The 13,035-nt window shown below is 55.0% G+C and overlaps 1 protein-coding gene across 1 annotated transcript in view; it reads right to left on the bottom strand.

Annotated features, from left to right (window-relative positions):
* Positions 1 to 13,035, bottom strand: part of LOC122392227 (cleavage and polyadenylation specificity factor subunit 6-like) — an 88,276-nt gene that overhangs the window by 31,100 nt on the left and 44,141 nt on the right. The window lies entirely within an intron of this gene.

The following is a 13,035-nucleotide window of genomic DNA, read 5'->3' as shown; positions in this document are numbered from 1 at the left end:
AATGGAATTATTAGGTATAATCTATATGTGAGAAGCAAATCCAACAAGAAAACGAAATCCGTGAAAGAAAGGCAACGCTAACAAACATCGCCATAGTCTTCCTACGCCGAACGAGTTCCCACACCGAACGTGCATCAGCGAGAGTAAAACTAGGATCCTACTGTGGTCGCGATGGCCCCTCGAATTTGTTGTTTGTTTATTGGGGCTTTAGGGCGCGTCGACTGCAAAGGTCATTTTGCGCCCATAACGTCGCGCTAGTAAAACAAGTGTTTCAAAAGAAGAAACTTTCTAGATATCAAGACTAGAAAGTAAAAGACTTTATAAAAAAGACAGGGTAAAATAAAACAACGCAAGAGCGTCGTAATAGACAACTGACTAGACAAGGAGACTAGAGAGGATTTGGGTCAAGTCGAGTAAATCGCTTTGAATTTGACTGCGCGGATAAAGGAAAAGATGTTGCCAGATAAGACCCAGGGTGACTCGTCACCCAGCAGGTGGCGGACAGTGGTAGCCGGAGCGATGCGGCCGAGGTAGCGCGTCCGGTCTGGTTCTAGAAGTGGACAAGATAAGAGCACGTGAGCGACGGTAAGAGGCGCGGAACAACCGTTGCAAATGGCCTGCTCGTCTCCGCGGAGGAGGTGGCCATGCGTGGCATATGTATGGCCGATTCGGAGCCTGCACAAGATCACCTCGTTGGACCGGTTGTCTTGCAAGCAAGACCTCCATGGCTCCAAAGTCGGCTTCACCTCACGGAGCTTTCCGCCTCCACGTAGGCTCCACTCTGCCTGCCACTCAGAGAGAATGAAAGATCGCACAGCCGAATAAAGGTCACGCGCCGGCAATGGCAGACGTCGAGTGCAGGAGGCTGCGGCCGCGCGCCTCGCGGCCGCATCTGCCAGCTCGTTGCCGTGTATGCCGACGTGGCTGGGAATCCAGCAGAACTGAACAAATTTTCCCGATTGTTCCACTGACTGAAGTCGAGCTAAAATGTCTTGAACGATCGGGTCAACTGGATTAAAACTCCGTAACGCCAAAAGGCTACTTAGGGAGTCCGATAAAATCAAGTAAGAAAGGCCGTCCGACACCTCGATAAAACACAGAGCCTTCTCGATGGCGACTAGCTCAGATGAAAACACCGAGGCAAAAGAAGGTAGAGAGAATGAGCGGGTATCGCGACCTGCGATAAAAGCACATCCCACTCCCTCGGGTGTTTTTGATCCGTCTGTAAAAACGGTGTTAAAACCATCGTACGAGACGATGTGTTGCAAGGCCCTGACTCGCGCCTCACAAGGCAGCAAGTCATTCTTCTTAACTTCGGAGAGTGAGAGATCTACTTGAGGTTTTGCGTGTTTCCAAGGCGGAGAGGACGTACCCCAGCTACGTCGTACGACACGTAAACCTATGTTGGCTGCGGAGAAGAGACCTCTCATGCGCGCTCCAAAGCAGAGCGATTGTCGCGCTCTGTCAAGTCGAGTGTAGTAGGTGGAGAAGACGTACGGATACGTCGGATGCGTCGGGAACTGACGCAGTTTCAGCGCATAGCGCATCCCAAGCATCTGGCGGCGTAGGGATAGAGGCGGCTCGTGCGCCTCAGCAAGAAGGCTGCTGCTGGGCGAGGTGCGGAATGCTCCGGTGGCGACACGGATTGCAGCATGATGGACTGCGTCGAGGACCTTTTTGCTGGATTGGCTCGCTGAATCGTACACAAAAGAAGCGTAATCCAGCTTCGACCGAACTATCGTTCGGTACAGGAGAAGAAGGGTCCTGCGGTCCGCCCCATAAGATGTGCGAGCAACACATTTTAAAACGTTCAGGGATTTAAAACAACGTTCCCTAAGCGTTCTAAAATGTTCCTTATACGTCAAGCGACTGTCAAAATAAATCCCAAGAAACTTCGCCACCGGCCGAGTGGGAATCACCTGCCCGTAGAGCTTGATTCCCAAAGCTAGGTCGTCACAACGTCGGCGGCAAAAGTGCATTGCCACGGTCTTCGCTGTGGAAAAACGAAGACCATTCTTACCGCTCCACCTCTCCAAACGTGTTACGGCGAGTTGCAGCTGTCTAGCCGCGTGTCGAGCGCTTGAAGCAGCAAACCAGATGGCAAAATCGTCGACAAAAAGCGATCTCCCGATGGAAACCGGGAGGTCGTCGACGATGTCATTAATTGCCACCGCGAACAACGCCACACTAAGCACCCCACCCTGGGGAACTCCGTTCTCCTGGGTAAAACTGCTCGAGAAATCACTGCCAACTCGGACTTTAAACCGACGACCCGATAAAAAATTCTTGATAAAGAGGCCCATCCGGCCGCGTATGCCGTACTTATATACTTTGGAAAGTATGCTGTGTCGTAAGACTGTATCATAGGCCGCCTCAATATCAAAGAACAGTGCTCCAAGGTGCTTCTTTTCAGTAAAACAGGTGCGTATCTCGGTGTCAAGGGCTAAAATGTGGTCAACAGGGCTGCGGTGCTTTCTAAAACCGCACTGGGCGTTTGTAAAAACACCGTGATGTTCCAGAAACCAGCTAAAACGCACATTGACCATCTTCTCCATCAGCTTTGAAAGCGATGATGTGAGAGAGATGGGCCGATAATGGAGAGGGTCATGTCCCGACTTGCCAGCCTTCAAGATAGGAATGATAATGGCTTCCCGCCAGGTCTCAGGGAAGGTGCCAGTCTCCCAAAGCGAATTGAAGGTTGCTAGCAGCACCTCGAGGGCAACTGTGGGTAGATGACGGAGCATGTCGTTGTGGACTGCATCCGGACCTTCTGAGACGCTGCGCAACGAGCTGATGGCAGACGTGAGTTCAGCCATAGAGAAAGGCTCGTTGTACACCAAATTTTCAGCTGTGCTGAAGTCCACGGCGGCTGGTGCAGGTCGTGAGGACGGCTCTCCTCGGCAGCGCTGATAGAGTGCACGGCCTATCGTCTCTGCGACGTCTGAAGGGTGAGATATGTCCGTGTTGTTCACTCTTAAAACCGGAAGCGGAACAGAGCTGAACCGGCCTTCAATGCGCTTCATGCCTGCCCATATCTGGGTCGTAGGAGTAAAACGGTTTAAGGAACTTACGTAAGTGCGCCATGAAACAGCCTTTGCCTCCTTTAAAACGCGTCGGGCAAAAGCCCGCGCTCTCTTAAAAGCGATGAGGTTCTCAGTAGTACTACTCCGGTCAAACTTTCTAAAAGCGCGCTTCCTGGCACGAATCGCATCTCCGCATTCCTTGGTCCACCACGGGACCGGAGGACGACGAGGCTGACTCGACGTCTTGGGTATGCACCCGTTTGCGGAGTCAATGAGTAAATATGTAAAATCCTCTGTAGACATCACAGAGGGGTCGGCTCTGGATAAAACAGAGGCCTCTACAGCGGCCTGGAATTCGCCCCAGTCGGCTTTCCGAACATTCCACCTAGGTGGACGGTTGCCTGACACTGGGGACTCCTGGTGCTCCAGCCACACTGGGAAGTGGTCGCTCCCGAGTGGGTCGTCATGGACGGACCAGGTAAAAAGCTGAGCTAGCCGCGGACTGACTAAGCTCAGGTCCAGAGCCGATGTTTGACCGGAGGGTGTTGTAAAATGGGTGCGCTGTCCTGTATTTAAAATACACAGCGCCTCATCGCGGATAAAAGATTCTAAAAGTCGGCCACGAGTGCCAGTCGTGTCGCATCCCCACGCCAGGCTATGGGCATTAAAATCGCCGACTACCAGGACCGGAGGTGGAAGCTCATCGACAAGTCGATGCAGCTCAACCACCGGGAGCGCTATACCTGGTGGTAGGTATAAGGAGCACACTGTCAGTTCCCGGTGGTTGAAATCAACTCTGGCGGCCACCGCCTGCAAGGGAGTCTGCAGCGGCACCTGGCGAGCAGGTACGCTGTGGTGAACCGCCAGAAGCACACCTCCATGGGCAATGGTAGGGGTGTCCAGGTCTCTTCTAAAAACAGAGTAGCCCTTGATGGCAAAGGTAACGTTTGACGCTAGCTTGGTCTCCTGGAGACCTAAAACAAGGGGTGTGCGCCAGCGGATAAGAGACTGTAGGTCCTGGTAGTTGGCCCGGAGGCCTCTACAGTTCCACTGTAGAATAAAAGGCGTGGTTAAAAAGGCGCAAAAAGGGCGCGTATAACATGAGGCAAAGGCGCACACAGATACCTGACTGACCACAAAAAAAGTAAAAAGCACCGAGAGAAATGCACCTGGTAAAAAAGCGCAATAGCGCGAAAAAGATAAAAGGATAAAAGAGGAAATGACTAGACTGAAAGACTAGACTAGGTCCTCTAACTCCGAGGAGGCGCTCCCCCCGTAACGGATACGGGGATGCCCCGAGCCCTCTCGGTGTAGCCTCCCTTCAGCAGAGGCAGATCGGGCGTGGCTCGAGCCCTGCTGGGGCTTTTTCGCCCGGGGGGCGTCACCCTCCGAGGGTGACCAGCTCGGGGGCGTCTGCCGCTTGGCGAGGCGCCCTGGAGCCGCGGAGGTCTGTTGCCGCCCCGACGGGGATGTCGAGGCGGCGGCCTGTGTCCTCGACACAGGCGTCTCTGGCAGCGGCGGTGGTGGCCGCCGCTGCGGAGGTGGAGGAGGCGGCGGGGGACCCATGATGGGCCGAGTCCCCGCCTCAGGTGTCTCCGGGGTGTCAGCGGCGACAGCCGCATTGGCACTCCCGGAGGCGGAGTCGGCAGACGAGGCTTCCTTAGCCTCGAGGGCCTTCTGGACGAGGCGAGCCCTCCTCGCCTCACGTGCCCTTTTCTCCTCCTCCCCCCGCCGCAGAGCCTCCTGCACCGCCGTAGACGGTCGGGGGCGGGGCGGGGTGGGTGGCACCTTACCCTGCGCCGGGGGGCGCCGACCACCCTGTCGGCGCTGGACGACGGTCCAATCGTCTCCATTACCGTTCGCGGCTGGAGCGGGACTGGGTGGACCCCACACTGACTCTTGAGCAGCCTGCTCTGTGTTACTCGGCGGCGCACGAGGCGCCGTGGTGTCCGCTGAGTCACCAGTGGCTACGACGGTGAGGCCGAATCGTTTGAGAAGCTGCACGAGCTGTGCTACGCTCATCTGGGAGGCATCGGTAGAGTTTGTGACTCTCACCTTCTGGGCATACGAGGTCTTCGGGTGACTCTGGTTGTACACCTCCCGGGCCTCTTTGAAAGACAGATTTCTGGTAGCCTTGATGGTCATGATCTCTTTCTCCTTGACGTATGCAGGGCAAGACCTATCATACGCGGAGTGCGGCGTCTGCCCCTCTCCGCAGTTGACGCATCGGGGGGTCTCCGAGTCACAGGTTTCGTCAGTGTGGTCCTGCGAAGCACACTTGGAGCACGTGGGTCTTCCTCGGCAGTTGTCCTTTGTGTGGCCGAAACGTTGGCAGCGGAAGCAGCGCATGGGCGCTGGGACGAAAGGCCGCACGCGGACCTTCACGTAGCCCACGCGAATCTCACTCGGCAAGTCGGTAGAGTCAAATGTCAGAATGATGTTGTTGGTCGAGACCGTCCCTCTCTTCGTCATGATGCGGCGAGCCGCTGTCACGCCGAAATCGGCGAGCCCGTCCGCAATGTCCTCGTCGCTCACTCCCCTCAAATCTAAACAGTTAATGACCCCTCGTGAGGAGTTCTTAGAACGGTGGGGCTCCACTGTAAGCGGGATGGAAACGAGCCTCCGGCCGGATGCCCGTCCCTCGGAGAACACGAAGCGAGTAGCGTCCAACGCTTTCGCCGCCTCCTCGCTTTTCCTGAACTCGACCTCCAGCGCGCCATCACGCATCCGGTCACAACGAACTATCGAACCAAACCGGTCGCAGCCATCCTTCCGCTGGAAGGGCGACAGAGAGCTCAGCTCCCTGTCTGCGCTCCGGAAGATGAGGATCTTAGGAGATCGTGGACCTTTTTCAAGCACCGTTCGCCTGTCGGCCGAGGCCAACGGGCGAGGATCGGCCGAGGCCGAAGGATTGGTAAGAGTGGGGGAAGGGGGGTTGGTCGAGTTATCCATGGAGTGTGCTTGGTCTCCGCCAGCTCGGCCGCCGACGCTCCGCAACGGCGCCGCTACAAGGCCTGGGACGGCCGAGCTGACTGTACGGGACTTGGCGGCACCTTCCGCGGGGGAGAGAGAGACTCACCACCCCCCACGGTCGGATACCGCCTCCTCCCTTGACGCCTAGCCGAGTCACCGCCAGGGGCAGCGACAGATCAGTCCCACCGACGGAGGACGAGCACAAGTGCCCGAACCCCGCCGGCGACACCTCTCCGACACCACCCCCGGCGGCGTCACGACTGGGAATGGCTCCTCAAGTGCGGCGCCCCACTGAGTGTCCCGCCCTTACAGAACTCAGGGCCAAAGAGGCGTGTTGCCCAGCCACCGCGACTGGCTCCGCACGGTGGGGGGCTCAACCTCCAGGATCCCGTTGTCCTGGGGTACGGGTCGGCTCGCCTAGCCTAGTAAAACCGGCTGGTACCCGAGGGGACGCCACTCCCCTTACACTAGCCCAACTCGGCTGTGTTCCTGCGGGTGCAAAAACAACGAAAAAGGTAGGAAAAGAATCAGAAAGCTGTGATCGAAAGAAACGCAGACATCCGGTGAAAAGCAAAGCAAAAGCAAACAGAGACCGCTCAAGAGAAACAAAACCACGAAAACCAAGAAAAGTCGGGCCGTACCATCTGTCCAACCAGCGATCAAAGCAAGTCGCAAGCAAGCATGGGTCAGCACAAAACTGCAAAGAAATGCGAGAGCAGCCTAAATGTGCTAAGCATATGGCTGTTAGATCGATGTTTGTCATCATCATCGCCATCGTATAACATGTGTGCATGGATAGCGAACATCACCAAGGCCTACTTCGGCAATTGTGATCGTACCGTATGAAAACATATGAAAAATGAATATATTTGAATGCCGCCAGTATAGAGCATAACATGGCGCGGTCGTAACGCTTGTGGTACCGACAATCGTGTGACGTGACAACAGCATGGCGTCGTCGTCGAGTGATGGAGAAGGAGAGGAGAAAAAGTCTTCCAGTGTCCACCTTCTGGCGGACCTCGTCAATCAGCAGATGACCGCGTCTCAGCGGCGAGAGGAGCGCGTCATCGCACTTCTGGAGTGGATGTGTGCATCATCGGTGCAGCCTCCGTCGCAGCCGACGGTGGCAGTGGTCCCGGTTGGCGAGAACGGCGGCCCGGGGATCGCTAGTGGTACTTCGCCTGTCCGGCCTGCATCACTCGGGACACGGGCCTGTCCATGGCCTGCCTGGAACTGATCGCACTGTTGGTCGCCGCCGTGATGTGGGGTCATCTGTGGGCGGGTCAGCGTGTGCGTGTCTTTTCTGATAACATGGGTGTAGTCGGCTGTGTCTCCCGCGGCTGGTCACTGGTCAGGCGACTCTCGGATCATGGCCGTGCTGCGCCACTTGCTGTTTGTGACTGCGTGCCTGAAGTGTGTGCTGTCGGTGTCGTTTGTCCCCACAGCAGAGAATGCGGATGCCGATAGCTTGTCACAGGGCGACCCAGGGCGGTTCCAGGCGCCTCCGGCCAGATGCCCGCACTGACCCCGACCCGGTGCCGCCAGGAGTGGCCACGTATATACCTGTGCGCAGCCGACGCCGAACCGGCTGCCATCACAGGCTTTTCTCTGTAACACCCTTCCCGAGAGGGTAGCCTGGCGTATGTTGTATAGGTGGAGGACGTGCGGTAGTGGCGACTGTACGATTCCAAAATACAATACCCACATTCTGTCCTATCGGGTGTGATTGGCGCACACATTATGCAAGGACGCGGTCACGAGGGACGGGAGGCCGACCAACAGCCAAAGATTAATACTATCGAGACGGAAGTAAAAGGCGATGGGGAGGTTACGTAGTAAACTTAGATAGTTGTGGTGATGCCTCACGCACCAGACGGTGCAGGCGCTGGTAACTCCTGCTCTGGTAGTAAAATATGGATGTGGAGACGAGCTGGCGAAAGAGATTGCAGGGTCGCTGGCCCGCGTCGGCGCGCACCACTCGGACCAGCTGGCGAGCATCTGCATGGACGGCCAGTATCTCCGCGGCAGCGTGCCTGCCAAACTACGGCAAAAAATGAGAGGTGAAATGACGAGTGAGCGAGGCCGACTGGTTGTCCAAGCGGTGTGGGACCAGGCTCACCTCCTAAACCCGGCGGAAGGTACCAGAAAACGCCATAAGTGCGTCAAGGACGTGGTGACGTTGATCACATCCGTGACAAATCGTCACATGTATGAGAAAGGGTTCGAAACTCTCATGGACTATGAGAATGCCACGCTGCGATCGGTACTATAGTCGGAGACTCGGTTTGCTCCCCACGCATCTCAAGTGATGAAAACTTTGATCAGCAACCAGGCGGCGGTGACACGGCTGCTGGAAGAACAGCGACATCTAGAGCAAATCCTTCACCGGCACTTGAAGCCATGTCAGATGGCTGTGGTGAAAGAAAATACTCTCATCCAAGGCTAATAAAATTATTTATATTAAAAGCTTACCCAAAACTGCATTTTCATCACAGCATTGATGCTCATCTTTTTTTTAAACTCTATTATTTCCTTTCTGACGCATTTTAGGACATAATATTTAAGCGTATGCTACGGGACCTAACGGACATCCTCGACTTGGCTAACTCCATCGTGTGCACGTTTCCGCTCTCTGAGCGGTGCAATGGTGTGAGGAAAACAACGAATTCAAGAAGGCGCACTGAGCCTATGGGCGTAAAATTGGTAAGAAGGTGATCAAGAGTGGCTTTGTGGTTGACGTGAATGCCCCATTTTTGGACTTTTGTCCAGAAAGCCTCCTGTCTGATCGTGTCTTGGGGATCAAATTCCCTTACAGCGCACGTATGGCTCCAGTGGAAGCAGGCGTGGTCGATTGGCTTGTGGTCCAGGATGGCATGCTCAAAGTGAACACGAGGTACTGCTGCCAGGTTCAGGGACAGATAGCGATCATGGGCAGCTCCCTGTGTGACGTAGTCGTATTCACAAAGGTAGACCTAACTTTTGTCGCCATAAATGCCACACCAGGCCTGTGCGTGGAAGCAACAATCCCCAAACTTTGTGAGTTCTACGTGAAACATGTGGATCCATTTATCCTGTTATATTCGTAAAGATTAACTGACTAATCTGCATTTCATGAAGCGGAAGCGTATACAAGTGGATGAACGTGGCTATGGAAAAATGTAGATGCAATGACTGTTCATCATACCATCACAGAAACCCCTTTATCTCGTGTCAATGAATGGAAAGACAGCATCGTTGAATGCGATGCTAGAATTGTGTTTGGTAAGATATCAAAATCATGACTTAATTAATTTGATTCCATTCTATAGTTTCCACCAGTCTGCTGGTCAAAGGCTATTTGCTGTTTGTTACGTACACATTCCGCAGTGTTAAAAGCAGATTTCTACCCCATTGTGACGATGAGGCGACTGAAGTAGCACCCTATCATTCAGGTTAATTGACCCGCGGGGCCGTTTGCAAGACCTAGTGGTCGACAAAACACACTGGGCACGTGGCGACCCTAGATACCGTGTGGGCTTCGGCAGTAGTGATCAGCGAGAACCACCCGGAGAAGATCCGCCGCCTGATGACATTCGCCAATGTGGGCACGCTAAGTGCGTCTGCCCACAGACGGATAGTGGGACATGTTTTGCGGCCGGTGGTGGAGGACGCCTTTACCAGAAACAGCAAAGCCCAGGAACCGCCGTGACAGCTGCCAAACCGGGCGCGACTGGCGTCACGGCGGAAGCAGCACAGACAAGGCGATCACGGAGGCGAGGCAGGGATCAGCAAAGCCAGGCCACGATCCGGGAGGCACGACGGCCACGTCAACGGCAAGACCGGTCCAAATGCCCAGCGGCGAAGCAGAGGTTCCAATGCAACCGAGCCACAGCAGCCGCGCCGGAGCACAACACCAATGGCCGAGCCGGACACCAGCTGCCACGCCACCACAAGCAGCGGCCGTGCCGAAGGTAGGTACGACGCCGCGCCGCCCCTCAGCCGGAGCCCCAGTTGCCGAGCCGGCGCCGCTGAGACCACGCGACGCCCCGGAGGCGCACGCAAGCCGCGGAGGTACGTGCGGGGACGCAGAGACGCACGTGCGAAGCCGCGGAGGCACGTGTAACGCCGCAGAGGCGCACGCAAGCCGCGGAGGCTGTAAGGTGTGTGCCTCTCATTAATACATGTTTCCGGTGCCACCTATGTAACCTGTTTTTAATCACTAGTGACGTTATACCTGCGTGGCGGCAATAGGTATGCTTTAGACTTCGTACAATTAACATTATTATCTCGGTATATTCATCACTAGTAACGACACCTGCGTGGCGGCCATAGGTACGCTTTAGGTTTCATATAATTAACACTATTTCACCTCTGCTGAGAACTCAGTTCAGCTCCACAGTACGTCCCAACCCGCGCCTGGCCGGTGATGCGTCATTTGTTATTTATGCCGCTCCGCGCTCACCACTCAACGGCTGGCGCCAGGACACTCAGCAGCCGGAGCCGGCGCTCTCTGAACATCTCAACACACGCATGTCTCTCTTGCAACGCTTTTAGCCTGCTAAATGTCCACTAATGGTTTTGACGTGTTTCTTGGAACTCTCCTGCGCCGAACACCTTCAGCCACGAGACCAGCGCGTGACACTAGCTACTCACGTGACACCTCACCTCTAGAAGCCTCCAGTGCGTTCGAGAAACTGTGACGTATAAACGACCAATCACAAGCGTTCGATTCTTGTTTAAAAAGTCCTAAGCCAATAGTAAGCCGCCACGCAGAGTAAGGGGCCACCGCCCTGCAGTAGGAACTGGGTCGAAGGGAGTTGAGCTCTACCCAACCGAGAGGGGGTGAGCTCAGAAGACCCTCGGCCGTCACCGAGACCAGACGTGTGCAACCGAGTCTGAATCGTGTGTGACCCGTGAATACATCTGTGCCGATAAACCAGCATCTGCAAGGGCCAACACCTGTCCGCCGTGCCCCAGCCCTGGGCCCGAGAACGACGGCGTGCTACACTGGTGCCGCTGACCGGGATCGAGCCTACTGCCGTAGAAGCCGTCTTCTCTTCCATTTGCTTCTTCGTGCAACACTCAGCCGACGAAAAACTACAATCAGCCAGTGGTTGGCAATTGGTATGCCATTCCACGGATCACTGGCCGGCTACCGTATCCACCTCGACGTACCCATCGACCCGAAGTCATATACTGTAAACTGCATCTGCTGGCGCCTTCTAGAACCAGTCTCCACACTCAGGGCTAATCTCCAAGACGTACTGCCGCGCCTCTGCGGATACCATAAAACTTTCATCGAAACCCGAATCGACATGCCTATCTCCCGCGACCCGTGCGACTGCCAGGACAACAGTCAGCGAAATTTCTGCCCAAACTGCGGATTTTGCCATCGCTGTGGCAGCGACCTGTGCACCGTCTCAACAAACAGAATTCACTCGTGGAGCTGCCCGCCGTGCCTGTTTGTTTGTTGATTGGGGCTTTAGGGCGCGCCGACTGCTAAGGTCATTTTGCGCCCATAACGTCGTACTAATAAAACAAGTGTGCCACAAGAACCTTCTAGTTTGTTGATTGGGGCTTTAGGGCGCGCCGACTGCTAAGGTCATTTTGCGCCCATAACGTCGTACTAATAAAACAAGTGTGCCACAAGAAAGAACCTTCTAGATACTAAGACTAGAAAGTAAGACTCGATATAAAATAGCAAGGTAAGATAAAACAGCGCAAAGGTGTCGTCCTAGACAACTGACTAGATGAAAGGACTAGAGAGGGCTAGTTGGATTGGGGTCAGGTCGAGTAAATCACTTGGAAGTTGATCGAACGGATAAAAGAAAAGATGCTGCCGGATAAAACCCAGGGTGACTCGTCACCCAGTAAGCGGCGGATAGTGGTACCCGGAGCGATGCGCCCGAGGTAGCGTGTCCGGTTCGGTTCAGCGAGAGGACAAGATAAAAGCACGTGAGAGACAGTGAGAGGCACGGTACACCTGCGACAGGTGGGCTGCTCTTCTCCGCGGAGGAGATGACCATGCGTGGCATACGTATGGCCGATGCGCAGCCTACATAAGACGACTTCGTTATGTCTGTTACTTTGCATGGATGACGACCAAGGCTCGAGAGTTGGCTTGATATCTCTCAGCTTACTGCTCGCGCGCGAGTCCCACTCTGCTTGCCACTGCGAGAGCATGGAAGATCGTACGACGGGATAGTAATCCCGGGCAGGCAGAGGAAATCGCCGAGTGTAGGGCGCTGCGGCAGCGCGTCTCGCGGCGGCGTCAGCAAGCTCGTTGCCTTGGATTCCAACATGACTGGGAATCCAGCAAAACCGGATAGTTTTTCCGGACTGTTCCACCGAAGTTAGCCGAGTTAAAATGTCCTGAATGATCGGGTCGTCAGGATTAAACCGTCGTAAAGCCAACAGACTGCTTAGTGAGTCTGATAAAATCAAATAGAAAAAACCGTCGGACACCTCAATAAAACACAGAGCCTTTTCGATGGCGACTAGCTCTGAGGAAAACACCGAGGCGCTGGGTGGAAGGGAAAACGAGCGGGTGTCCCGACCAGCGACAAAAGAGCAACCCGCTCCCTCGGATGTTTTTGAGCCGTCTGTGTAGACTGAAATAAAACCATCATACGAGGCTATATGCTCCAAGGCTCTGGTTTGTGCTTCATAGGACAGCAGGCTATCCTTTTTTACTTCGGAAAGCGAGAGGTCTACCTGCGGCGGGGCGTTTCTCCAGGGTGGAGAAGGCGTTCCCCAGATACGCCGAACGCCGCGCAAGTCTATATTCGATGTAGAGAATAAACCTCTCATGCGTGCTCCGAATGGATGACTCGTCCCATTACCAGGTGAAGCAATGTGACGCGAAAAGACGTACGGGTACGTCGGATGCGTCGGGAATTGACGTAGTTTAAGAGCATAACGCATCCCCAGCGTCTGGCGGCGGAGAGAAAGTGGCGGCTCGTGCGCCTCAGCAAGAATGCTGCTCCTGGGCGAGGTGCGGAATGCTCCGGTGGCTATTCGGAGTGCTGCATGATGGACTGTATCCAAGACCTTCTTGCTG

Source organism: Amphibalanus amphitrite, unplaced genomic scaffold (genome assembly GCF_019059575.1).
Source record: "Amphibalanus amphitrite isolate SeventyFive unplaced genomic scaffold, NRLGWU_Aamphi_draft 000475F_arrow, whole genome shotgun sequence".
In the NCBI taxonomy this organism is placed as follows: domain Eukaryota; kingdom Metazoa; phylum Arthropoda; class Thecostraca; order Balanomorpha; family Balanidae; genus Amphibalanus; species Amphibalanus amphitrite.
The sequence above is the reverse complement of the archived record's forward strand: the minus strand, read 5'-3'. Positions and strand labels throughout refer to the sequence as shown.